Below are 27,344 nucleotides of genomic sequence, written 5' to 3'. Positions count from 1 at the left end.
GCCTCGGCTGGCCCCGCCCCCCGCGCAGAGCCCGGCGCCACGCATGCGGGCTCGGGACCACCGAGTGCTTTATGGAGTGTCGCCAGATTCCTGCGGCCCGGTGGTCCCGGGGCCCCAGGACCCTGCGGGCCGAGGCGGGGGTATGGGAAGTGACAGCCCGAGAAACGGGAAACTTCTCCGTGAGCCGGCCAAGAGGCGCGGGAACCTGGTTGTGTAAAATCGCTGAACGGATGTTTGTGAAGCATTCACTGTGCAAGGCACGTGGCAAAGGCCTTGCTTGTCTAAAACATTGGAAAACAGCTTAAAAATTCCAAAGCTGCACAGATTTTCCAGATACTTTTTGTTACCGATTTTGTAATGCTAATTGATTTTGGTATTTTGTGTATAGTCTGTAACATTGAAGTGAGTACATCTAACTACTTGTATAGATGAGCATTGGAATGGTACAGCAATAAACATATAAAAAGAGAAAATGTATTGTTTGGAAATAAAAACTGGGTGACAGTCCATATGAAACTGCCTTGGAAAGGAAGCCTTACTGCTACAGGAAAAGAAGTTTAGAACACTGATTTCTGAGTGATTCATCTTCCTTCTTTGCAGGAAGTAGGTTGCTGTCACTCACACCAGGCGTTTTGTTGGGCCTGACACCCTCTTCTGTGTCCTCTTTGTTATAAGTCTTTCTTGGACGGCATTTTAAAGCTCTGCTCCAAAGTGCAGCCCACAGCCCATAAGTTCTCCCTGAAGTTGGATCTCCTCTCCCTTTTCCATTAGGAAACTAATTTTAAAAGGCTGAAAGGATCCCAAGGCTTGAGGCCTTCCCCTTGTCCCAAGCCTAGAATAAAGGAGATAAGTTACGGTGGTCATGGCAGGCTAGGGGACAGGTCCTAGGACCCGCCCCCCCCCCCCCCCCGCATGATATGCTCTACAAGCAGTTCCCAGGTGTCTGCCCTTTCATGCTATGTCTTGCGCATTGATTTCCTTCTTCCTGAGATTCTCCTGCTCCTAGCTCTTGCCTGGCAAATTCCATCTTCGCCTTCAAGGTTTAATTCAAAAGCTATTTCTTCTGTGGAACCTTCCCTGGTTCCTAAAAGCAAACTCGGGTGCCCCTAATTTCCCTGCTGCTTGTGTATGTTTTGCTTACACATCAATGTTGTACCAGCAATACTGCTTTCCAAATACAGTTTTTTGTCTTCTTATAATACTGCGAGTTTCCTGAGAGCCAGGATTGTGTCTTTGCTGGTTTCATGAGCCTGCCTCAGCTAACACAGCATCATGTGTGTAATCCATGTTTGTTAAATAAGCAAAATCTCTCTTTTGTACTGTTTGAGTTAAAACTCTTATGATTCCTTACAGGTTTGTTGCTCAGAGGAGTTCACAGACTAATAGGAACAGGCTTGCAGCTGTTGAGCCCTTAGACCCACCTCAGCTTTTTGGTTTTAATTTTCTCTCTACCAGCTTCAGGCCTCAGCTAGTTCCCACCCCCAACCCCTAACCCCCAGCCCCGTCCGAAGCTGCAACCACTGGCAGCACCGGACATTTAGGTTATTATCAATCTTGTCATTACAAACAATTTGGCACATATGCCAGTTTGCACATTTATCTATAGGATAGATTTCTAGAAGTAGAATTGGTGAGTGCAAAGGTCAGTACATTTGCAATTTTGGTAGATATTACCAAAATGCTCCTCCACAGAGGTTTTACCGAACTCCGTTCCACTAGCAGTGTCTGAGAGTACCCTTCGATGTAGTGTGTTAGCAAACTTTTTGAACTTTGCCAATATGACAGGTAAATAATATAATGGTTGTGTTTGGGTATGCATCTTTTTACTGCTTTTTATTCAAATTGACACCCTGCTCCCTTTTTATTTTGCTGTTGATCATTACTGAGAATCAGAGGAGGAATTAAAAAAAATAACAATCATGAGAAAGTTCTCAGTTATTTTGTTCCTGATTCCTGGTTAAGTCAGTCGTTCTCAGCTTGGCTATACCTATGAATCTCCTGGGGTGTTTTTTTAAAAGAAATACTGGGACTTCCCTGGTGGTCCAGTGGGTAAGAGTCCATGCTCCCAATGCAGGGGGCCTGGGTTCGATCCCTGGTCAGGAAACTAGATCCCACATGCATACCACAACTAAGACCTGGTACAGCCTAAATAGATAAATAAATAAAAATTAAAAAAACTTAAAAATACCAGAGCTGAAACCATTGTATGTGATACTGCAATGGCGGATATGTGACATTACACAATTGGCAAAACCATAGAACGTACAACACAGAGTGAACCCTAATGTACACTAATGACTTTAGTTAATAATAACATATCACCAACAAGAAACTGTCAAACTGTAAAAAAATAAAAGAATAACGTATCAGTAGTCATCAATCATCAGTTGTAACAAATATACCACACCGATGCAAGGTGTTACTACTAGGGGAATGGTGCAGGATGGGGGAACGAGTATATGGGAACTCTTTGGACCTTCTGTTTAATTTTTCTGTAAACATACAAGTGCTATTAATTAAAAACAAAAACAAAACTCCAGGCCCACTTTCCTTGGAGATTCTGATCATTGGGAGTGGAGCCAGGCCGAGGTAATCGTTTAAGAAACTCTCAGGTGTTGCAAATACCCAGCATGGAGCCACTGCCTTAAAATGATAATTGAAGCTCCAAAAGCTTTTATCCAGGTCCCAGCCCAGACCAGTTAAATCAGATTCTCCAGAAATGGGGCCGAGGCATCCTTAGCTTACAAAAAGGTCCCTAGATGACTGTAATGTGCAGTCAGTTCTAGTTTGAAAGCAGCTGGGCAATGGTTCAACCCTGGCTTGAGCCCAGAAGACCTTTGAGGGGGGCAGGTACTTCCTCTTTGCAAGTACATAGGTCAAGGCAAGCAACAGAGGGTAGCCACAGTTGGTTCTAGTGGTTATCAAAGGTGGTCCTGGGACCAGCATTATTGGCGTCACCTGAGAATTTGTTAGAACTGCAAAGTTCAGTAGGCTCCACCAACTGAATCCTAAACTGGGGAGTGGAGGGCGGTGAGCAAACAGGGCCCAACTGTCTGTGTTTGGATAAGCCCTCCAGGTAACTGATGCACACCCACATTTGAGGACCACTTCCCTAATGTCATAAAACAGTTTTTTCTGGTACCTGGATTTTGACCTTGCCCCTTGGGAAATGATAAGCGGTAGCGTTATCCTTATACTATATGACATCCTTTCCAAGAGCCCCCATGTTAGCTGTAATATTATTCTTAATAGAGTTCCAACTATAAAGTTGTAATTAAGAAACACTTATTTAAGTGTGTAATATACCAAACTTAACTTTATTCATACCAGAGACTTTAGTCGTGTTACCTCGATAGCTCTTTTTTTTTTTTTTGGCCTGTATCTGGATAAAGATTTTTTCACCTCTACAGATATTTTAACTTTTTCAAAATAGTATTAATCAGGAAAGTTGTAATTCTGCATAGGCCCCACTCAAGTAACGCTGTATAAATGAACCTAGTACTACCTATCAGTGTGATTGAAGATTTTCTTGTTCAAAGTGTGCAAAAAAAATCCCTAATAAAGAAATACCTTAGAGGGTGAGGTTGATGAAAGACAGAAAGTGTCAATCATTACCCCCATTAAAGAATTTTGCATTCACTGAGATGGTTCTTTTTCTCATTTTTCGACTTTATAATACATGTAGGGGGGAAGTATCTCAGTTTACAATTTTACAATCTCAGGTATGCAAGAATTCTTCAGTTCTTTGTTCTTTTGGGTGGTGGTCTAATTAAACAATTGCTTGTCTAATTGCTCTAGCTAGGACTTCCAAATACTATGTTGGCTAAAAGTGGCAAGAGTGGGCATCCTTGTCTTGTTTCTGATTTTAGAGGTAAAGCTTTCAGCTTTTCACCTTTCAGTATGATGTTAGCTGTGGGCTTGCCATATATGGCCTTCACTGTGTTGAGGTATGTTCCCTCTATGCCTGTTTTGTTGAGAGTTTTTATTAATGAATGTTGAATTTTGTCAAAAGCTATTTCTGCATCTCTTAAGACGATTATATGATTTTTAGGCTTCATTTTGTTAATGCGGTGTGTCACACTGCCTGATTTGTGGATGTTAAAACAGCCTTGCATCCCCGGAATAAATGCCACTTGATCCTTTAATGTAATGTTGAATTTGGTTTGCTAAATTTTTTTTTTTTTTTTTTTTGGCTGCATTGGGTCTTCGTTGCTGTGCGTGGCCTTTCTCTAGTTGCAGCGAGTCGGGGCTACCCTTTGTTGAGGTGCACGGGCTTCTCATTGCGGTGGCTTCTCTTGTTGCGGAGCATGGGCTCTGGGCACACGGGCTCAGTAGTTGTGGCGCATGGGCTTAGTTGCTCCGTGGCATGTGGGATCTTCCCTGACCAGGGCTCGAACCCGTATCCCCTGCATTGGCAGACGGATTCTTAACCACTGCACCACAAGGGAAGCCCCTGGTTTGCTAATGTTTGCTAATGTTTGCTAATGTGCATTTATGTTCATCAGGGTTATTGGCCTGTAATTTTCTTTTTTCTTAATGGAGTCCTTGTGTGGTTTTGGTGTCAGGATAATGCTGGCCTTGTAAATGAGTTTGGAAGAGTTCCCTTCTCTTCTATTTTTTGGAAGAGTTTGAGAAAGATTGGTATTAATTCTTCTTTGAGTGTTGGACAGAATTCACCAGTGAAGCCGACTGGCCCTGGACTTTTGTTTGTTGCGAGAGGTTTGATTACTGATTCAATCTCCTTGGTAGGAATTGGTCTGTTCGAATTTTTTATTTCTTCATGATTCACTCTTGGTAGGTCATATGTTTTTAGGAATGCATTCATTTCTTCTAGGTTGTTCAATTGTTGGTGTATAACTGTTCCTGGTAGTCTCTTATGATCCTTTGTATTTCTGTGGTATCAGTTGTAATATCTTCTCTTTCATAGAAAACCCTAAAGACTCCATCCATCAAAAAACTTACAACTAGGGCTTCCCTGGTGGCGCAGTGGTTGAGAGTTCACCTGCCGATGCAGGGGACACGGGTTCGTGCCCCGGTCCGGGAAGATCCCACATGCCACGGAGCTGCTAGGCCCGTGAGCCATGGCCACTGAGCCTGCGTGTCCGGAGGCTGTGCTCCGCAACAGGAGAGGCCACAACAGTGAGAGGCCCGTGTACCGCAAAAAAAAACCCAAAAAACCTTACAACTAATAAATGGATTCAGTAATGTTGTGGGATACAAAATAAATGCACAAAAAAACAGTGCATTTCTAAAAATTAATAATGATCTATAAGAAAAAGTAATTAAGAAAAAAATTCCATTTACAATTGCATCAAACAGAATACAATTCCTAGGAGTAAATTTAAGCAAGGAGGTAAAAGATCTATATATTGAAAGCTAGAAGACATTAAGGAAAGAAACTGAAGAAGACACACAAAAAAGGAAAGATATTCATGCTCATGGATTGGAAGAATTAATATTGCTAAAATGTCCATACTACCCAAAGCAGTCTACACATTCAATGCAATCCCTATCAAAATACCAATGACATTTTCCACAGAACTAGAACAAAAGTTGTATGGAATCACAAAAGACAAATAGCCAAAACAATACTGAGAAAGAAGAAAAAAGCTGGAGGTATCCTGCTCCCTGACTTCAGACTATATTACAAAGATACACTAACGGTATGGTATTGGCACTAAAACACATGGTTCAATGGAACAGAATAGAGAGCCCAGAAATAAACCCACACACTTATGGTCAATTAATGTGCAACAAAGAAGGCAAGAATATACAATGGGGAAAGGACAGTTTCTTCAATAAATGGTGTTGGGAGAACTGGACAGCCACATGCAAAACAGAGAAACTGGACCACTATCTTATACCATACACAAAAATTAATTCAAGATGGGTTCAAGACTTGAACGTAAGACCTGAAACCTTAAAAATCCTAGAAGAAAACGTAAGTGGTGAGCTCTTTTACATAGGTCTTGGTGATTTTTTCGACTCTGATACCAAAAGTAAAAGCAACAAAAGCAAAAATAAACAAGTACGATTACATCAAACGAAAAAGCTTGTATCCAGCAAAGGAAACCATCAACAAAATGAAAAAGCAACCTATGGAATGGGAGAAAGTATTTGCAAATCATATATCTGATAAGGTTAATATCTAATATATATGAAGAATGTATATAGCTCAATAGAAAAACAATCGGATTAAGAAAAAATTCCGAAGTTTTGAACAGACATTTTCCCGAAGAAGACATATAGATGGCCAACACGTACATGAAAAGATGCTCAACATCACTACTTATCTGGGAAATGCAAATCAAAATCACAATGAAATATCACCTCACACCTGTTAGAATAGCTATTACCAAAAAGACAACAAATAACAAGTTTTGGAGAGGATATGGAGAAGAGGGAAAACTTGTGCACTGTTGGTGCGAATGTAAATTGGTGGAGCCACTATGGAAAATTGTATGGAGGTTCCTCAAAAAATTAAAAATAAAGCTACCATATGATCCAGCAATTCCACTTCTGGGTATTTATCCAAATAAAACAAAAATACTAATTTGAAAACATACAAGCACTCCTATGTTCATTGCCGCACTATTCACAATAGCTGGGATATAGAGACAACCTAAGTGTCCATTGATAGATGAATGGATAAAGAAGTCATGGTGTACATACACGATGGAATACTATTTAGCCATAAAAAAGGAAATCTTGCCATTTGCAGCAACACTGATGCACCTTGAGGGCATTATGCTAAGTGAGATAAGGCAGACAGAGAAAAATGCCTTTCTTGTATGACCTCTCCTATATGTGGAATCTAAAAACAAACAGACAAAAAAAAACCAAGCTCATAGATACAGAGAACAGATAGACTGGGGCTGCAGGGGTGAGGAGAGGTGGCAGTCCGGGGTGGGAAAGATGGGTGAAGGAGTCAAAAGGTTAAATAAAATGTTAAAACAAATTATAAATGTACCTACTCAGCTTTCACTCAGTACCGCTTCTAGGTATTTATCCTGCAGGTAAACCTCCATGTGGGTGAAGGGACCAAAAGAGAAAAGAGAGAGAAAAAATAAAAGCTCATCTCAAGGCTTCAGGGCAAGCAACCTAAGCCTTGCATTTTCTCTGCACTCTCAAGTTATAAATTTAGTGACTTCACATTTTCAACCTCGCCACCCCTGTTACTTGGCCCACCCTGAAAGTATCTGAGTCTGTGGCCCCTACTTTGGGCGTTCTCTCTTGTTAGGGGAAAGCCCCGAGCCAGCCCTGTGGTTGGAGACCCTCGAAAGGGAAATTTTGAGCCGCGTCAGAGGGACCCGTTAAGGGGCAGGAACACAGAGGGGCCCCGCCCCTTCCTCGTCGCTTTCCCCACGTCCTCCCCAAACCCCAATTCTGCTTTCAGGTTGGACCCTAGGCAGGAGATGTGGCTCCTGGAGCCCGAGCGCAGTTTTCCAAAGTGAGTCACAGCCATCAGTCAATCAGCCTGTGGGCTCGGTCCCAGGATGGGGGTCTCAGTCTGCACAGGCGCCCAGCAAAATGCAGCGGGCTCCGATGGGGTCCAGAATCCAGGGCTGCACTGAGTAGGAGCCCCGATGAGCAGTCCACTGTGGACACACTGACCCTCACTGTCAAGGTCTGCTGGTGCCTTGAAGTCCGTTCACACACCGCTTCCCTGCCTATCACGGAGGGTAGGGAGGCTTGGCCGGCAGGGAACCCAAGGCCACCTCACCTAAGTCTCAAAGTCTTCCTGGGTTCAGCCCTGGAGGCTGTTCCCTGCCTTCCGCCTTCCTCTCCTCTGCCTCTGGAAACTTCCTCTAACCGCTGGCTCTCTCACCGTACTGTGTGCTCATCGCCTGAGGAAGCTGTTGCAAGAATTTCCTGGGTCTCACCCTCAAAGACCCTGATTCCAGAGACCAGGTGGGACCCATGGATTCACATTTCTAGCAAGCACACAGCTCCTCAGGGACCACTCTTTGTGTAACACTGGTGAGGACCGCTTCAAAGGGTGGAAGAGCCTTAGAACAGCTTCTGTTGTCTGTTCTGCAAAGCTTTCTGAGGCAAAGGAAAACCAAGCCCTGGACCTGCTTGAGCTGAGGAGGGTGTGGGGTGATGTGGGCATAGAGAGGAGAACAAACAAACTAGTATTTCAAAATAGATATTGGCAATTTGAAATTAGGTTCTGCGACTAAAGCACCACTTATGGGGGGGGGTGGGATGTATTGGGAGGTTGGGATTGACATATAGACACTATTGATACTAGGTATAAAATAGATAACTAATGAGAACCTGCTGTATAGCACAGGGAACTCTACTCAATGCTCTGTGGTGACCTAAATGGGAAGGAAATCCAAAAAAGAGGGGATATATATATACGTATAACTGATTCACTTTGCTGTACAGTAGACACTAATACAACATTGTAAAGCAACTGTACTCCAATAAAAATTAAAAAAAGAAAGCATCACTTATCTGATTTCTGTGTGATTATATACATATTGGAATTCTGTTGAGATTCAAAAAAAAAGTTTCTAAAGAAGCTTAAAACCCCTTTTCCTAGACAAAGGACCTTCTTGACGGCAAGGGCTGTGGCTTTTAGATTTGTATACCCAGATAATCATGATGATGGATGAATGAATGAATAAATAATAGCTTACTAAAAATTTAAAAGACATATTCACTTTGACACAACCCAAGTATGTCTAAAAAAGGACTTGAATGGAAATCACATCATTGTTAATAGTAGTTGTTTTTGTGGTCGGTACTACTGTAAGTGAATTTTCTAAATTTAGATTGATTTCACTATGATTTTTAAAACTCTGTCCTCTATTTTAGACATTTTCTTTAATGCACTTGCTTGACTTTATTGGTAGTAAAGTAAATATTACAGGCTTAAATGAAACCTGGGTTGCCACGTCTGCAAAGTCTTTCTGGTTCGGTTTGGGGTGTGTAGGAGTGTATGGAGGAAGGAGCACAGGGCTTGACCCCTGGAGGAACAAAGGACAGAGCTTTGCTAGGCTCCCTGGGGCGTGTGTCAAAGGCTCTGCCTGACTGACCCCAGGTGGGTGGTAGAGGCCCTGGAGGCGCCTGCCCCAGGGCGAACTTCTATGGGATGCTACTCAAAGCAGAAAATCCCAGGTGGCTCCTGAGAAGAAGAGATCTCTCTAGGCTCCTCTGAGTCTAAATCTATAAGCCACAGTGGCTCCGGAATGGCTCTCATATGGGTCAGGGGGGCCTTGGGACCTTTCTCCACTCGTCAATCACTATTTGAAATAAGTGATTGAATGAAATGAAAAAGCCCATAAATATGGCACTGAAGCATCGAGGCAGGTAATCGGGCAAAGTTGGTCATTAGGCCACTGACTAGAACATTATCAAACATCCTTTCCAGGGACTGACTCAAATTATAATTAGATCCAGGCCTGGGCATCCTTTATACAGTAGCCTGGTTTGTTTGTTTGTGTGTTTGTTTTTTAACCTACTAACTACCTCTTCAGTCTTCTGAACGCTGCCAGCATTAAGAGATGATGCATAGGGCTTCCCTGGTGGCGCAGTGGTTGAAGAGTCCGCCTGCCGACGCAGGGGACGTGGGTTCGTGCCCCGGTCCGGGAGGATCCCACATGCCGCGGAGCGGCTGGGCCCGTGAGCCATGGCCGCTGAGCCTGCGTGTCCGGAGCCTGTGCTCCACAGCGGGAGAGGCCACAACAGTGAGAGGCCCGCTTACTGAAAAAAAAAAAAAAAAAAAGAGATGACGGATAAAACCTGACTCCATTCTCCAAAAGATTTCTGTGATGAATTTTCAGGAAGATTTCTGCAGGCATTTCTGGGGTTCTTGCTATCTGTGATGTTAATTTCAGCCTTCTCCCTTTGGAAATGTCAAGTTGTCTGTAACACATTAGGTCTTCACTGTCCAGAAAAAAAATTCAGTGTGAGTCACGCACGTAAATTTGAATGTTTTTCATAGCCACATTTAAAAAGTAAAAAGAAACAGGTGAAATTAATTTTAATAATATATTTTACTCAGCCTAATACACTAACAATGTTTCAACATATAATCAATATTAAAATAACTGAGATTGTTTACATCTTTCTGGTACTAAGTCTTTGGAATACAGTGTGTGTTTTATACTTCTACCCCATCTTAATTAGGACTAGCCACATTTCAAGTGCTCAGTAGCTAAATGTGGCTCATGGCTATTTTATTGGGCTGTGTAGGACCAGGTAAATACAAATAGATTTCCTGAGACATTGCTATTGTGTCCAGCAAGAACATGGTATTTGGTGCTTGTTGATGGGCTCCAAACACAACTGTGTCTTAATGACTCACACGGGGTCTTAAAAGGTCTTTCCTGACATTTGCTCAATCAAGGTTCTTTCTCAAGTACCAAGGATCTTAGTTCTCAGGAATTTTATGTACCTAGTAGCTCCTGCTTTCAAACTATACTTCAATAAATTAAAAAAAAAGATTCTCTAATAAATATTCCTAAATGGATCAATAGAAACTTTGCCTTACTACCATCTGAAAATTTAGCACCAGTATATGAAACAGTTTACCAGATGATGAAAAATTATGAGGTTGGATATTTACCAAACAATTGTATAAACCTTTTTTACCCTACTGAAAAAAGCAGGCTACAGCATCCCACAAACTTAATAAATACACAGATTTGTAAATGGTTGCTAAAAGCTCATAAACAGGGGTGTGTGTAAGGCTTTGCCTGCTGGTGCAGGCTGTAATTTGTAAGTTCTTAAGTGCATACCTAGTACTGGGTCATCCAGTAATTACAGCTTGTGTTAGCAGAGCCTGTTATACAATGTCATAGCTCATCATGGTGAGAAAGTCTTCCATTTCCTCAAGTTTGTGGGTTGCACTGCTCTTCTGGAAACAAATAATACATTTGTTCATTTATACTTATATAATGAGGGGTCCTTTTGAGGACATTTAAAAGAAGAGGCAAGGTTCTTCGACTCTCCTTCATTAATCCTATTTAGATAATCACTTGTACGTTTAGAGGGGAACCTAAGAACAAAATAAAGAAATAAAAGAAGGCATATGACAGACTCACTCACCAAAATTCAAAATGTTCTATCTCCTTCCTTAATTTTCAGTTTGTCTTTGGAAATATGTATTTTTGGACAGGCAAATAAATATAGCACCATTTTGTTGATAACTGTTATATTCGTCTTTCTAAGAATTTTTCTGTTTCATTTAGTTATCTATGTTGACATATAATTGTTCATAATATTCTCTTATAATTCCTTTTATTTCTGTAAGGTCAGCAATAATGTCCCCTCTCATTCCTGATTTAGTAATTTTGAGCTCTTTTGTCAGTCTAACTGAAGGTCTGTCAATTTTCTTTGTCTTTTCAAAAAGCCAATTTTTGGTTGCATTGATTTTCTCTATTATTTTTTCTATTCTCTATCTCATTTATTTCTGCTCTAAGGTCCATTACATACTACTTTCTGCTTGCTTTGGGTTTAGTTTGCTCATTTTTTCTAGTTTAGGTTATTGCTTTGAGATTTAGGTTTAGGTTATTGCTTTGAGATCATTCTTCTTTTTAATAAAGGCACTTACAGCTATAAATTTCCCTCTAGGCACTGCTCTACCTGCATCCTGTAAGTTTGAGTATGTTTTATTTTTCATTTTCATTCATTTCAAAGTATTTTCTACTTTTTCCTTGTTTTTTTATTCTTTGACCCATAGGTTATTTAGAAGTGAGTTGCCTAATTTCCACATATTTGTGAATTTCCCAAATTTACTTCTTTTTTTTTAAAATTCAAACAACACTTTTTTTTAAAATTAATTAATTAATTAATTTTGGCTGTGTTGGGTCTTTGTTGCTGCGCATGGGCTTTCTCGGGTTGTGGCGAGTGGGGGTTACTCTTTGTTGCGGTGCGCGGGCTTCTCATTGCGGTGGCTTCTCTTGCTGTGGAGCATGGGCTCTAGGCGCACAGGCTTCAGTAGTTGCAGCACGTGGGCTCAGCAGTTGTGGCTCGCATGCTCTAGAGCGCAGGCTCAGTAGTTGTGGCACATGGGCTTAGTTGCTCCTCGGCATGTGGGATCTTCCCGGACCAGGGCTTGAACCCATGTACCCTGTGTTGGCAGGCGGATTCTTAACCACTGCGCCACCAGGGAAGCCCCCAAATTTACTTCTGTTACGATTTCTAATTTAATTCCACTGTGTGTGGGGAACATACTTTATATGATTTCAATTAAGTTTAAACTTAAACTTATTGAGAAGTTTAAAACAAAAGTGTTCTTTCATTTCAGTCTAAAGGACCCTCTTCAAATTTCTTGTAAAGCAGGTTTGCTGAAAAATGCATTCTCCTAATTTTTTGTTTGTTTATCTGGGAATGTCTTAATTGCTCCTACATTTTTTTTTTTTTTTTTTTTGTGCGGTACACGGGCCTCTCACTGTTGTGGCCTCTCCCGTTGCGGAGCACAGGCTCCGGACGCGCCGGCTCAGCGGCCATGGCTCACGGGCCCAGCGGCTCCGTGGCATGTGGGATCTTCCCGGACCGGGGCACGAACCCGTGTCCCCTGCATTGGCAGGCGGCCTCTCAACCACTGCGCCACCAGGGAAGCCCTGCTCCTACATTTCTTTGAAGTATAGTTTTTCTGATTACGGAATCCTTGGTCTGTTGATGACTGGTCTGAGATTCTCTTAAGTGCCTTGAACCATTAAGTCTCCTAGCTTTGCTAAAGGGCTCTGTGTGCACATCAGGGCATGTTTTCAATGTTCCAGAAGGCCGTTTACAATTCTGCCTTAATTTTCCCTTCTGGGTTGTACAGAGCCTCAAGGTCTCATACGTGAGAGATCAGGGCCTTCTCGGTCTTTCCTGAGCATGCACACGGTTCTGCACAGGCCTATGCCTTTAGATTCCCAAGACTATTTTGGAGGTTTTCAAAGTCCCTATGGACATTTCATTATTCAGCTTTTCAAGTTTCTTGGTCAGCTTCTCATTTGCCCCAGCTATTAGTACTACTTCAGGCAGCTGACAAATTTTAAAATGGCTGGTTATTTTCAATAAATGCCCCTGGGGAAAGGCTATTCTCACTGAACAAGCTCTGAATTAGGTCAAATAAAGATAAACTCTTGTGAGTGTTTCCAGGGAACTTCCAGACAGGTCAAATAATGCAGTTCCCTGGGAATGGGGCATTACTGGGGGCTCTGAGCCCATTATGATAGACTGGGTTGGTTGCCAGACTACTGGTTTTCATGGTTAACACAATTGCAAGGCTGTTGGTTTTAAAGGCTGCTGTGGAGCTGGAAAGAGGTGGGTGGAGGAAGGGCAGTTAAAACACCGCAAAGCTTGCTGTTCTCACCGAGATTCAGCCGTTTTTCTTGAATTAATGCTTCTTGGATTGTTGCAAGCCTTCGCTTAAATTCCAGAGGTCTGAAAAGTTGATTTTGACCATTTTCTGGCGGTGTTTTTATTGCTTTTGTGGAGATGCAGGTTTGCAGAGGTCCTTAATCTGCTAATCCAGAAGTTTTCTTTCTCTGTGTATTATATTTGATATACTTATCTTCATGTTAACTTGCCAAGGTGAAAAATTCTATATCAAGAAGCAATGAAAAAAATTACAGGAAACTAATACAGATAGATAGGAACTAGCAGGTGACACTAAGTGAAAAGTATTTAGTGCATCAATAAGATTACTGGTAATGACTTTTAATAGAGAAGAGTAAGACTGCCCAGTGACCAGAGTACTTATTCATTTAAAATATGTATTGGAAGGTACTGTGACCCCGGGCAGTACTACCAGAAGTGTGGTCTGTGGTCTGGTGCCAGTCAGTGAACTGTTTGTTGATGGTCTGCCACAGGACAAGGGACTTCTTCCAGAGGGTAAATCAATCTACTGTTCCCTTTAACAAAAAAAAGTCTTGGGGGCTTCCCTGGTGGCGCAGTGGTTGAGAGTCCACCTGCCAATGCAGGGGACACGGGTTCGTGCCCTGGTTCGGGAAGATCCCACATGCCGCGGAGCGGCTGGGCCCGTGAGCCATGGCCGCTGAGCCTGTGCGTCCGGAGCCTGTGCTCCATAACGGGAGAGGCCACAACAGTGAGAGGCCCGCGTACTGCAGCCAATGCAGGGCACGTGGGTTTGAGCCCTGGTCTGGGAAGATCCCACATGTTGCGGAGCAACTAAGCCCGTACACCACAGCTACTGAGCCTGTGTTCTAGAGCCCACGAGCCACAACTACTGAATCTTCAAACCACAACTACTGAAGCCCAAGAACCCTAGAGCCCATGCTCAGCAACAAGAGAAGCCTCCGCAATGAGAAGCCCATGCACCACAACGAAGAGTAGCCCTCACTCGTCACGACTAGAGAAAGCTTGCATGCAGCAATGAAGGCCAACGCAGTCCAAAAAAAAAAAAAAAGTCTTGATATAGAAAGAAAAAATTCAGCTGAACTGAGCAGTGTTCTTAGTGATGGGAACCATACTTTGTATGAGGCACTGTATGGGGAGATGCAAAGATAGGTCAAACATAAGCCTACTTACAATTGAGGAGCAGAGGTAAGCGCACATTTTTCTATATCTTGTTACTAGGTAAATTGTAATAGGTTCCAGAGAAGCTCCAAACAAGAAGAGAGCTTCCTAATGGAAAAATCTGGCAATGCTTCAAGGAAGCAGTGAATATGAACTAAAATTTGAATGATGGTGAAAAAAATTTTTAGGGAGAAAAATAATTTTTCCAGCTTTATTGAGGCATAAGTGACAAGTCAAAACTGATATACATAAGGTGTATAGCATGATGATTCAATATACATTGTGAAATAATTACCATGGTCAAGTCAGAACATCAGTCATCTCACATAAGTACCATTTTATTATTATTTTATTATTTTTTAATATAAATTTATTTATTTTTATTTTTGGCTGCATTTGGGTCTTCATTGGTACATGTGGGCTTTTCTCTAGTTGTGGCGAGCGAGAGCTACTCTTTGTTGTGGTGCATGGGCTTCTCATTGTAGTGGCTTCCCTTGCTGCGGAGCACAGGCTGAAGGTGCACAGGCTTCAGTAGTTGTGGCACGTGGGCTCAGTAGCTGCGGTGCACAGGCTTAGCTGCTCCACGGCACGTGGGATCTTCCCAGACCAGGGCTCGAACCCATGTCCCCAGCGTTGACAGGTGGATTCCTAACCACTGTGCCACCAGGGAAGCCCCAAGTACCATTTTAAAAGCAATTTTCAAGAATACAATACAGTATTATTAACTATTTTCACCATGTTGTACATTAGATCCCCAGAACTTATTTACTTTATAACTGAGAGTTTGTACTCTTGGACCAACATCTCCCCATTCCCCCACCCCTCAGCCCCTAGCAACCACCATACTCCTCTCTGCTTGCATGAGATCAACTTTTTTACATTTCAAATATAAGTGATACCATATAGTTTGTCTTTCAGTACCTGGTTTATTTTACTTATCATAATGTCCTCCAGCTTCATCTGTGTTGTCACAAGTGGCAAGATTTTCTTCTTTTTTAATGGATGAACTACATGTATTCCTTATCCATTCACCTATTGACAGACACTTAGGTTGTATCCATATCTTAGTTATTGTGAGTAGTGTTGAATGTGATGAAGCTATCTCTTCAAGGTATGGATTTCATTTCCTTTGGGTATATAACCAGAAAGGGGATTGCTAGATTGTATGATAGTTCTATTTTCAATTTTTTGAGGAACCTCCATAATATTTTCCATAGTGGCTGTACCAGTTTACATTCCCACCAACAGGGTTCTCTTTTCTCCACATCCTTCCCATCACTTATCTCTTGCCTTTTTTTTTTTTTTTCTGCCTTGCCCTGTGGCATGCAGGATCTTAGTTTCCCCACCAGGGACTGAACGCGTGCCCACTGCGGTGGAAGTGCGGAGTCCTAACCACTGGACCACCATGGAATTCCCTTGCCTTTTTAAAAAAAAATTATTTTATTTCTTTATTTTTGGCTGTGTTGGGTCTTTGTTGCTGCATGAAGGCTTTCTCTAGTTGTGGTGAGCAAGGGCTACTCTTTGTTGCAGTGCGCGGGCTTCTCATTGCTGTGGCTTCTCTTGTTGCGGAGCACAGGCTCTAGGCACATGGGCTTCAGTAGTTGTGGCTCGTGGGCTCTACAGCACAGGCTCAGTAGTTGTGGTGCACGGGCTTAGTTGCTCCACAGCATGTGGGATCTTTCTGGACCAGGGCTCGAACCCACGTCCCCTGCATTGGCAGGCAGATTCTTAACCACTGCGCCACCAGGGAAGCCCCTCCCTTCTCTTTTTGATAATAGTAATTCTAACAGGTGTGAGGTAATATTTCACTGTGGTTTTGACTTGCATTTCCCTGATGATTAATCTTTTCACGCACCTATTGACCATTTGTATGTCTTCTTGGAAAAATGTCTGTTTGGGTCCTCTGCCATTGTTTAATTGGGTTATGAACGATGATTAAGATTTTGATGGGCTTGATAGGGTAAAACGATAAGACATTTGAGGTAGGACACAGTATAAGCAAAGGTTTGGAGTCCAGTAAGTAGTCAGTTTTGAATGGAAAATAGGGTATAGAAGTTAGAATGAGGTAAGGTCAGAAAGTATTTGAAGCCATATTAGAAAGGACTTGGATTCCATACCATGGAGTTTATCCTTCACTTGGTGGACAATAGGGACCTACTGATATTTTTTGGACCAGGAAGTGACATGATTCTGCCTTGATTTAAAAGATTAACTTCATCTCTTTGGAGGAACGGGCGTCTTAAAAGGAAGAGACTAGTCTGGAGCCTGTGCTCCGCAACAAGAGAGGCCATGATAGTGAGAGGCCCACGCACCGCGATGAAGAGTGGCCCCCGCTTGCCACAACTGGAGAAAGCCCTCACACAGAAACGAAGACCCAACACAGCCAAAATAAATAAATAAATAATTTAAAAAAAAAAAAAAAAGGAAGAGACTAGAGTGAGGGAGACTAGCTAGGATGCTATTTAAATAATGAGACCACTATGATGGACTGAACAACGGTGTTGGCACTGGGATCTGAGAGGAATGACAGCGTATAACAAGTTATGATTGAGGCAGCATTTATAGGTCTTAAAAACTGCTCAAATATGAACAACAAGGGAAAGAAAGGGTGCTTGGAAGGACGACGGTGTCAAACCAAGGTAAAGAAAGCAGCAGGAAGAACTGGTTTGGTGGGACAATGATGAATTGTCTTGGATTGAGTTGAAGGTGCTTGGCAAGCCATTCAAGTAGAAATGTGCACTGGCAATGTAGGTCAGCAGCTAGAGAGAGAGGTGAGGTCTAGCAATCCTAATCTGAGAAGTGACAGCACAAAGATGATTAGGGAGCCATGAGGTTTGAGATGCCCAGCGAAGGAAACTATTTCAAGAGAGAAGGTAGAGAACCTCGGGGGAAGAAGGAGTAGTGGTTGGGAAGGGCAAGAGAATGAGAAACATTGAAAGGAAGAAGACCCCAAGGATACTACTGACTGAAATACTGGGGGCTTGTAAGTATATACCACTTTAAATCATTTGAGGAGAAGCAAGACTGGTAATGCTAAGGAGTAGTAGGATTGAGGGAAGCATTTTCTTTCTTGGGGTGGGGTAGATGGGAATGTTTGTAGACTGAGGAGAAGGAACCAGGGATAAGTATAGATTGAGGATGGAGGTTAGAAGGAGTGGTTGATGGATCAAGTCTGCAAAAAGTCACAAAAAGGATGGGGTTGAAGTAGAGGAGGAACCTTAGAAGAAAGGAGGTATATGTCTTTCCTCAACACAGGGGAGAAGGATGAAATGGGAAGTGTGGATACAGAGACATTTTGATGCACACAGGCAGGAAGCTGAAGGCATTCTCAGTGGGCAGCTCACACTTCTCAAGAGAATAGAAAGTGGGGTCACCAGACACCAGGATGGGGCAGGTGTTGGGTTTTGAGAATAAGGGAAAGGATTGAAGTAGCTGCTGGGGAATGAGGTACAGAGTCCACCAGACATGGGTAAATAGATTTCTGAAGACCACTGGGAGCCCAATGGCATCTAAATCCAAGAATGTGTGGTAGAACCAGTTGGCATGATCATCCATGTGGGGGTCCCTGGAGGGCGAAGTAAAGAGAGCAGAGAGTGGGGTCTTCTAGAGATATAATCTAGCCCATTTTCTATGTATTTTACATTATCACTGCAGGTGAAGAGCAGGTTCATGCCTTACTCAGCACTGTAGTCCTAATACCCAGTGCAATTACCATGCTCATACTTCATAAATATTTATTGAACAAATAAGTGCAACAAGATAAAAATTCTTATTAAATGGCTACCATACAGCGGAAGGAGAGAAGCAGTGTTATTACTAAGGCTGAGTCAGTGCCCTGTCAGCAGCTGTCCTATCTCCACTTGCCAGAGAGAAGACGACAGAACCTCGGCTTCCTTTCCTCTACAGAAACTTCCCATGCCTGCTTATGGCATCACAGAGATCCAGAAAATTCCCTCACCCTCCTTTCTTTTGTCCTCAGGCTTACCTTGCAGTATTGCTCTCTAATTTGGCTTCTCCAGATCTAATAGTTCTAATATCAAGACCACGATCATGGTTTACTACAAATATTTTATCTTCTTTTAACATTAATAAATTAGCATGATGGCTTACAAACCAGTCTTGTGTGAATGCAATGCATGGGAAACATATTAATTCATGGATGAGTTAATAAAACAAGTTCTAAAGCTGCAACGCTGGGCATCAACATCAGCATCAGAGGCAATTTATTGTAATTAAACTTCTTCCAGAAAAAACTTTTTATGCTGCTGAGACTGAAGTCAGGAAATATAGAATTTAGGAGGAGATTGACTAAGAAGGCAGAGTAGAAAGACCCTGAGCTCACCTCCTCTCACGAGCACAACAAAATCATAACCATCTGCAAAATAACCATCGATGAAATCGACCAGAACCTACCAGAAAAGATCTTCTGCAACTAAAGACATAAAGAAGGAACCACAACCAGATGGGTAAGAGGAGCAGACTTGTGATATAATCAAGTCCCATACCCCCAGGTTGGTGGCCCATAAATGGAGAACAGTTATATTGCAGGGGTTCCCCCACAAGAGTGGGAGTCCTGAGCCCCAGGTCTGGCTCCCCAGCCCAGGGCTCCTGCAATGGGGAAGACGAGCCCCCAGAGCATTCAGCTTTGAAGGCCAGTGGGGCTTAATTTCAGGAGTCCAAAAGCACTGGGGGAAGACTTCACTCCTAAAGGGCGCACACAAAATCCTATACACACTGGGACCCAGGGGAAAAGCGGTAATTTGATAGAAGCCTGGGCCAGACCTACCTGCTGGTCTTGGAGAGTCTCCTGGAGAGGCGAGGAGTGGCTGTGACTCATTCTGGGGACATAGACACTGGTGGAAGCCATATTTGGGAGCTGGTGGCTACCATCTTGGGATCTTCACTCTAGCTCATTAGCCCAAGACCTGGCTCCCCCAACAGCCTACAGTCGCCAGTGCTGGGATACCTCAGGCCAAACAACTAACTGGGTGGGGACACAGCCCCACCCATCAGCAGACACACTGCCCTAAATCTTCCTTAGCCCACAGCCACCTCTAGACATGGCCCTGCCAACTAGAAGGCCAAGGCCCAGCTCCACCCACCAGTGGGTTGGCACCTGCCCTGCCCTCCAGGAAGCCTGCACAAGCCTCCAGTCTAGCCTCACCCACCAGGGGGCAGACACCAGATACAAGAAAACCACAATCCCAGCCTGCGGACCCAGCCAGCCTGCAGCAGGCCAGACCCTACCCTAGGACCAGCTGGGCCCCAGCCCAGTTCACTAGGAGGCCAACACAACCTTCAGGACACTCCAGACCCCATGCCCACCTGGGTCAGGAACCGGCCCCCTCACCAAAACTGATACGACACCAGCTCTGAGGTCCCTGAGTCCTGCAGCGAGACTCAGGACTTGGCTCTGCCCGCCAATAGTCCGGCAGTGACCTCAGGTGCCGACTCACCCACCAGTGGGAGGGCAACAGGCCTGGAGTCTTCTGGTCCCTGACTCCGCCCTCCAGGGAGCCAGCACTAGCCCTGGGCCCCACCTGGGGCTCTGCAGTCATCTGCTTCGTGACCAAGCCCTGCTAAACAGCAGCCAGCAGTGTCTGCACAAGGCAGGGCCTGACAAGCAACTGGGCTAGGGGCAAACCAAGACTACACGACCACCCACACAGTCAGCCCACCACAACAGAAGGACCCACACATCCCTCTGAGGGGAGATCCCTAGAGCAAACAGCTTGGGTGATGAGAGGGGAGTGCGACGTTGGGACGCATAGGATGTCTCCTATAGGAGGCCACTTCTCCAAGGATGAGAAGCATTACTAACTCTACTACATACAGAAAAGTACAAATAGCAACTTAGACAAAATGAGGTGGCTGAGGAACATGTTCCAGATAAAGGAACAAGATAAAACCCCAGAAGAACTAAGTGAAGTGGAGATAGGCAATCTACGCAAGAAAGGGTTCAGAGTAATGATTGTAAAGATGATCAAACAGCTCGAGAGAAGAATGGATGCCCAGTGTGAGAAGTTAGAAGTTTTTTTTTTTTTTTTTGGGACGTGGGCCTCTCACTGCTGTGGCCTCTCCCATCGCGGAGCACAGGCTCCGGACGCGCAGGCTCAGCGGCCATGGCTCATGGGCCCAGCTGCTCTGCGGCATGTGGGATCCTCCCAGACCGGGGCATGAACCCGTGTCTCCTGCATCGGCAGGTGGACTCTCAACCACTGCGCCACCAGGGAAGCCCAGAAGTTAGAAGTTTTAAACAAAAGCTTAGAAAACATAAAGAACAACCAAACAGAGATGTAGAATACAATAACTGAAATGAAAAATACACTAGAAGGAATAACAGTAGACTAAATGATACAGAACAGATCAGTGAGCTCAAGACAGAGTAGTGGAAATCACTGCTGATGAACAGAAAAAAGAAAAAAGAATGAAAAGAAAGGAGGACAGTTTAAGAAACCTCTGGGACAACATCAAGCACACCAATATTCACATTTTAGGGGTCCCAGAAGGAGGAGAGGGAGAGAAAGGGGCTGAGAACACATTTTAAGACATAATAGCTGAAAACTTTCCTAACCTGGGAAAGGAAACAGTCACCCAAGTCCAGAAAGCACAGAGAATCCCATACAGGATTAACTCAAAGAGGAACACACCAAGACACATTGTAATTAAAATGACAAAAATTAAAGATAAAGAGAGAATATTAAAAGTAGCAGGGGAAAAACAACAAATAACATATAAGGGAACTCCCATAAGTCTGTCAGCTGATTTTTCAGCAGAAACTCTGCAGGACAGAAGGGAGTGGCACACTACTTTTAAAGTGATGAAAGGGAAAAACCTACAATCAAGAATACTCTACCCAGCAAGGCTCTCCTTCAGATTTGATGGAGTGATGAAAAGTTTTAAAGTAAAGCAAAACTAAAAGAGTTCAGCACCATGAAACTAGCTTTACAACAAATGTTAAAGGAACTTCTCTACGTAAAAGAGAAAAGGCCAGAAATAGAAATAAGAAAATTATGAAATGAAAAAGCTCACCAGAAAAAGCAAACATACCATAAAGGGAGGAAATCATCCACACACAAAACTAATAGGGAGGTTAAAAGACAAAAGTAAAATCACCTATATCCACAATAAGCAGTTAAGGGATACACAAAACAATTAAGTGTAAAATGTGATATTAAAAACAGTAATCGTGGGGCTTCCCTGGTAGCTCAGTGGTTGAGAGTCCACCTGCCAATGCAGGGGACACGGGTTCATGCCCCGGTCCGGGGAGATCCCCCATGCCGCGGAGCGGCTGGGCCCGTGAGCCATGGCTGCTGAGCCTGCACGTCTGGAGCCTGTGCTCTGCAACGGGAGAGGCCACAACAGGGAGAGGCCCGTGTACCGCAAAAGAAAAAAACAAACCCAAAAAACAAACAAACGAAACACACACACACAAAAAAAACAGTAATTGTGAAGGGAGGAGAGTAAAAATGAAGGGTTTTTAAAGTGCATTTGAACTTAAGAAATCAGCAACTTAAAATAATCATGTATATATTATATATAGACTGCTATACAAAAACCTCATGGTAACTGCAAACCAAAAATCTATAATCAATATACACATAAAAAAGAAAAAGCAATCCAAACATAACACTAAAGATAGTCATCAAATCACAAGAGAACAAAAGAAGAAAGAAAAAAAGATCTACAAAAACAAATCCAAAACGATTAACAAAATGGCAATAACAACATACATATCAATAATTACCGTAAATGTAAGTAGACTAAATGCTACAACCAAAAGACATAGAGTGGCCGAATGGATACAAAAACAAGACCCGTATATATGCTGTCTACAAGAGACCCACTTCAGACCTAGGGACACATACAGACTGAAAGTGAAGGGATGGAAAATAGATATTCCATGCAAATGGAAGTCAAAAGAAAGCCAGAATAACAGTACTTATTTCAGACAAAATAGACTTTAAAATAAAGACTGTAACAAGAAGGACACTGCATAAGGATGAAGAGATCAATCCAAGAAGATATAACAATTGTAAATATATATGCACCCAACATAGGAGCACCTAAATACATAAGGCAACGACAGTAACACAGTAATAGTGGGGGACTTTAACACCCCATTTACATCAGTTGACAGATCATACAGAAATAAGAAAACATTGGCCTTAAATGGCACATTAGACCAGACGAACTCAATTGATATATATAGAGCATTCCATCCAAAAGCAGCAGAATACATATTCTTTTCAAGTGCACATGTAACATTCTCCAGGATAGATCACATGCTAGGTCACGAGACAAGCCTCGGTAAATTTTAGAGAGTTGAAATTATATCAATCATCTTCTTTGACCACAACACTGAGACTAGAAATCAACTACCCCAAACCAAAAACCAACCAAACAAAAAACCTGCGAAAAACACAAACGTGGAGGCTAAACAATATGCTAGTATACAACAAATGGATCACTTAAGAAATAAAAGAGGAAATCAAATAATACCTAGAGGCAAATGAAAACAAAAACACAATGATCCAAAACCTATGGGATGCAGCAAAAGCAGTTCTAGGAGGGAAGTTTATAGCAATACAAGCTTACCTCAGGAACACAAGAAAAGTCTCAAATAAACAACCTAACCTTACACTTAGAGTGAACAGAGAAAGAACAAGCAAAACCCAAAGTTAGTAGATTGAGATAAATCATAAAGATCAGAGCAGAAGTAAATGAGATAGAGACTAAACAAATAGAAAAGATCAATGAAACTAAAAGCTGGTTCTTTGAACAGATAAACAAGATTGATAAACCTTTAGCTAGACTCATCAAGAAAAAAAGGGAGAGGGCCTAAATCAATAAAATCAGAAATGAAAAAGATGTTACAGCCAACACCGCAGAAATACAAAGGATCATAAGAGACTATTATGAACAACCATATACCAATAAAATGGACAACCTAGAAGAAATGGAAAAGCTCTTAGAAATGTACAATCTCCCAGGATTGAACCGGGAAGAAATAGAAAATATGAACAGACCAATTACCAGTATGAAATTGAATCAGTAATTTAAAAACTCCTAACAAACGTAAGTCCAGGACCAGACGGCTTCACAGGTGAATTCTACTAAATGTTTAGAGAAGAGTTAATGCTTATCCTTCTCAAAGTATTCCAAAAAACTGCAGAGAAAGGAACGTCCAAACTCATTGTATGAGGCCCGCACCACCCTGATACCAAAACCAGACAAAGCTATTACAAAAAAAAGAAAATTATAGGCCTATATCACTGATGAACATAGATGCAAAAATCCTCAACAAAATACTAACAAATTGAATACAATTCAACACTGTATTTAAAGGATCATACACCCTGATCAAGTGCAATTTATCCCAGGGATGCAAGGATCTTTCAATATCTGTAAATCAATCAGTGTGGTATACCACATTAACAAATTGAATAAAAACTATATGATCATCTCAATAGATGCAGAAAAAGCTTTTGATAAATTCAATATCCATTTATGATAAAAACTCTCCAGAAAGTGGGCATAGAGGGAAAATACATAATAAAGGCCATATATGGCCCATAGCTAATACAATATTCAACAGTGAAAAGCTGAAAGCATTACCCCTAAGATCAGGAACAAGACAAGGATGCCCACTCTCACCACTCTTATTCAACATAGTTTTGGAAGTCCTAGCCACAGCAATCAGACAAGAAAAATAAATAAAAAGAATCCAAACTGGAAAGGAAGAAGTACAACTGTCACTGTTTGCAGATGACATGATACTATACATAGAAAATCCTAAAGATGCCACCAGAAAACTACTAGAGCTCCTCAATGAATTTTGTAAAATTTTGCAGGAGACAAAATTAATACACAGAAATCTCTCGCATTTCTATACACTAACAATGAATTATCAGGAAGAGAAATTAATGAAACAATTCCATTTACCAACACATCAAAAAGAATAAAATACCTAGGAATAAACCTACCTATGGAGGCAAAATACCTGTACTCAGAATGCTGTAAGACACTGATGAAAGAAACTGAAGATGACACAAACAGATGGAAAGATATACCATGTTCTTGGATTGGAAGAATCAATATTGTTAAAATGACCATAGTATCCAAGGCAATCTGCAGATTCAGTGCAATTCCTATCAGAATACCAGTGGCATTTTTCACAGAACTAGAACAAATAATTTAAAAATTTGTATGCAAACACAAAAGACCCCAAATAGCCAAAACAGTATTGAGAAAGAAGCACAGAGCTGGAGGAATCATGCTCCCTGACTTTGGACTATACTACAAAGCTACAGGCATCAAAACAGTATGGTGCCAGCACAAAAACAGACATATAGATCAATGGGGCAGGATAGAGAGCCCAGAAATAAACCCACACACTTATGGTCAATTAATCTATGACAAAGGAGGCAAGAATGCACAATGGAGAAAAGACAGTCTCTTCAGTAATTGGTGCTGGGAAAGCTGGACAGCTACATGCAAAAGAATGAACTTAGAACATTGTCTAACACCATGTACCTAAATAAACTCAAAATGGATTAAAGACTTATATGTAAGACCGGATACTATAAAACTCCTAGAAGAAAACATAGAACACTCTCTGATGTAAATCACAGCAATATGTTTTTGGATCTGTCTCCTAAAGCAAAGGAAATAAAAGCAAAAATAAACAAATGGGACCTAACTAAACTTGACAGCTTTTGCACAGCAAAGGAAACCATCTGCAAAATGAAAAGAAAACCTACTGATGGGAGAAAATATTTGCAAATGATATGACCAATAAGGGATTACTATCCAACATATAAAAACAGCACATACAACACAATATCAAAAAAACAAACAACCCAAATAAAAAATGGGCAGAAGAACTGAATAGACATTTTTCCAAGGAGGAAATGCAGATGGCCCACAGGCACATGAAAAGATGCTCAACACCATCAATCATCATGGAAATGCAAATCAAAACCATAATGAGATAACAGCTCACACCTGTCAGAATGGCTATCATCATAAAGTACAAATACAATAGAATACTACTCAGCCATAAATATGAATGAAATTTTGCCATTTGCAGCATGGATGGACTTGCAGGGCATTATGCTAAGTGAAATTAGACAGAGAAAGACAAATAGTGTATGATATCACTTATATATGGAATCTAAAAAATACAACAAACTAATGAATATAACAAAAAAGAAGCAAACTCACAGATACGTAGAACAAACTAGTGGTTATCAGTGGGTAGAGGGAAGGGGAGAGGACCAATATAGGGGTAGGGGATTAAGAGGTACAAATTACTAGGCATAAAACAAGCTATATGGATATATTGTTCAACGTGTGGAATACAGCCAATATTTTAGAACTAAAAGAGTAAAATCTTTAAAAATTGCGAATCACTAGATTGCACACTGTTAACTTACACAATATTGTACAGCAACAAATGTTTATTTTTCAATAAAAAAAATAAGTTACCAGTGATAGTAAGTTGCCAACGTACCACACAGGGGGAAAAATATAGAATTTAGAGCTCTCTTCGATTAGAAGTGTGTAATATCAAGCAAGCAGAACCCTAGAGCCTGACAACAGGTGTGATGGGTGACCCTACACCTGCCCTGTGGCGCCGAACCGCTGCCAGGAGTTGGCCGGTGTCACCTGACCCTCCGCGGGTTTAGGGAGAGGGGGCGCGGAGGCATTGAGCGCGTCACGCTCCGCCCTGAGCTCTGGGGTTGGTCAAGGTCTGCGCCTGCGCCGAAATCCAGTTATCAAAGTTGACTCCAGAAGAGAGAACCTAACAGACCAGTAACAATGGAAGAAATTGAGAAAGTTATCATGGTGTTTCAGGTTAAAAAAAAATCCTTCCTGAAGAAGATCTTAAGCAACACGATGGATTCAGAAGCTCATGAAAAGAGGTCACAAATCCTAACATCTTCAAAGCAAGATATATCACCTCATATTGCAAATGTTAGCGAAATGAAGCATTACTTGTGTGGCAGCCGTGCAGCTCTCAACCATATAGCAATCACATTTCCCATTCAGCTCTTTCGGCAACGGCTGTATGGAATCAAAATCTGGGATTCAGTACTTCAGTTGAGGAGGGATGGATTTCGAACCTTGTATGGTGGACTCCTTCCCCCATTAATGCAGAAAACGACTACACCGGCTGGTCTGTATAAGGATCTAGCTTGCCTTCTCTGTAAGCATATCAGTACCCCGGAGTCTGCAACCCTAGCATGGCTGCAGTACTTGCAGGGACAACAGAAGCAATTTTCAGTCCATTGGAAAGCGTTCAAACATTGCTTTGAGCCCACAGCATCATGACAAATTTACAAACACTAATCGGGCTTTCAAGGTACTGAAATGCCATGGAATTAGTATTATCGAGGCTTGGTGCCCGTTCTTTTCCGTAATGGATTCAGCAATATCCTTTTTCTTGGACTTCGATGTCCCATCAAGGAGCACCTGCCTACAGCAACGACTCACAGTGCTCCTTTGGTCAATGATTTTATCTGCAGAGGCCTGTTGGGTGCCATGTTGGGAATCTTGTTTTTTCCAGTTAATGTTGCAAAAACTCGCATGCGATCTCAGGTTGGTGGGGAATTTCAGTCTCTCCCTAAGGTTTTACAAAAAATATGGCTACAATGGGACAGGAAACTGACAAACCTTTTCAGAGGTGCCCATCTGAATTACCATCGGTCCCCCAGCTCTTGGGGCATAATTAATGAGACTTCTGAGTTCTTGTTAAAGATTATATGAAAGAAATCAGTTAAGTGCCCTTTATCAACTGAATAGATCTAAGAAGAATGCAGTTTGGCCTTGTTTCTAATCGGCCAAATACAAATTGG

General features: G+C 42.1%; 1 pseudogene; it reads left to right on the top strand.

Moving 5' to 3' along the window:
- Positions 1-43: 43 nt before the first annotated feature.
- LOC132531894 (mitochondrial nicotinamide adenine dinucleotide transporter SLC25A51-like) lies at positions 44-27,255 on the top strand (annotated as a pseudogene).
- Positions 27,256-27,344: the final 89 nt, after the last annotated feature.

Source organism: Lagenorhynchus albirostris, chromosome 13 (genome assembly GCF_949774975.1).
Source record: "Lagenorhynchus albirostris chromosome 13, mLagAlb1.1, whole genome shotgun sequence".
NCBI lineage: Eukaryota > Metazoa > Chordata > Mammalia > Artiodactyla > Delphinidae > Lagenorhynchus > Lagenorhynchus albirostris.
This window is presented reverse-complemented; position numbering and strand designations above follow the sequence as displayed.